Below are 1,704 nucleotides of genomic sequence, written 5' to 3'. Positions count from 1 at the left end.
CATTTTGGTAGTTGGCTTGTTTTTTTCTAACTATGTGAATAATATGCTATATTTTTTGCAGTCCGAAACATACACGCTCCTCCCATATGTATTTTACCTCTCCATATTTGTTCAGTTCTAAGAATGGAATTTGTTTCTTGCTGCTGTGTTCACTAGTTTTGCAAAGAGAAAAGGTATCTAACTTATCTAATTATGTTAAACTCGGTTGTTAACTAAATCACAATTTAGTTAACTCTAGTTTGTACATACTGTTTCTGAATTAGGACTATATTTATGGCCATGGGGTTTGGAAATTTATTAGTGGAGATGATGACCTCTATTGCAGTGGTTGGTTAAGCTTGTTTATGTAACCAGCTTTGATCAATGCAATAAATTTTATTGCTCAAAGCATGTATTTTACATTATATCAGTAGGTATTATTTCTAGGAATGTCTTAAAATAGTCAGCTAAATCTGATTTGAGTGTTCAGTTTTGCTTAACACGCTTGACAGCCAAGTTTGGTTTAGACTTTGTAAATAAACAAAGGCATTGTGTTGTAGCCCGTCCTAATAACATCAGCTATCCAATTCACCACAATATGAACTGGCTGGGGAGGTAATATTAAATTAAATTAAATTCATATAAACGACATTAATTTTGTTCATGAACTGGATTTTGAGATGTAGAGTATCTGATGTCAATCACAGACCTGCAGGTGAGAATAAATTATTAAACTTATGGTCTTTTCCACATGTGGAATGATATAAATACTGCTTTGTTAGAGCCTGCTTTTTAACAGTGCACATGTTTAGAAGTACTTTCAAATGCGCTTTCAAGAAAAAAACATGTCAACATCTTTAGAAGAGGTTAAATTCTTTCATTATACCTAAGTTTATATTATTTAATTTATCGAAGCCTGGGGCTGAGGAGGTCTATCATGGTAATGTATAAAGGATTCATGGGAGGATGGGAAGAGTGCATGTGGTTCCTGGAGAATAAATTCCTCGACTGTAAAGGAAAAACAACATTTTTTGTGTTGCATAGCTTTATATAAAACCATTTTTAACTCAGTTTATTTGATATAGATGCCCTAATTCAGAAAACATTCTTTTTTCTGCTAACAGAACGGGTTTATTTTTAGCCTGTATGTAGGTCTTCTGGCAGGATTGCTGCTTAAGAGTTACTTAAAGATGCATAATTGATTTTTTTTTTTTCCAAGTTGTGTAAGAAAACAACAAACTAATGACAGACGTTTAATATGAATTGCTGTGCTTTGTCCAAAGTCCAAAAAATTATGTTAAAAATGGTTGCAAATTGGATGCCAAGTAGACCTAAATTTCCACCGCTGTTCACAGCATACGAAGAGGGCAGGCAGAGGTTGGTTTGCACAACCTTCCTCATGCTACGTGTCCTTTAATCTTTATGCCTGACTGCGACACTTAAGAAAATAATCTATTGAGAAAGTATAGTAATTGTCTTTCTGTACTTAACAAATTGTATCTGAACTTCATGAAAATAACTAGAACAGTGATAGCGCTTTCTGTGCTGTAGGTGTATCCACGTAGGAGTTCAAATAAAACGTGGTTTCACCTAATGTTACCTTATGGCTCTGGCAACAGCCTTCACTCTTTCTCTCTTCTGTCCCCAGGGTAAAAAGAACAGTTTCTTTCTCGCAGTGAAAGATGAAGCCCAAGAACTAGATGCAAAAAAGATCATAGGTGCCTA

This window comes from Chroicocephalus ridibundus, chromosome 2, assembly GCF_963924245.1.
Source record: "Chroicocephalus ridibundus chromosome 2, bChrRid1.1, whole genome shotgun sequence".
Classification (NCBI taxonomy): Eukaryota; Metazoa; Chordata; class Aves; order Charadriiformes; family Laridae; genus Chroicocephalus; species Chroicocephalus ridibundus.
The sequence above is the reverse complement of the archived record's forward strand: the minus strand, read 5'-3'. Positions refer to the sequence as shown.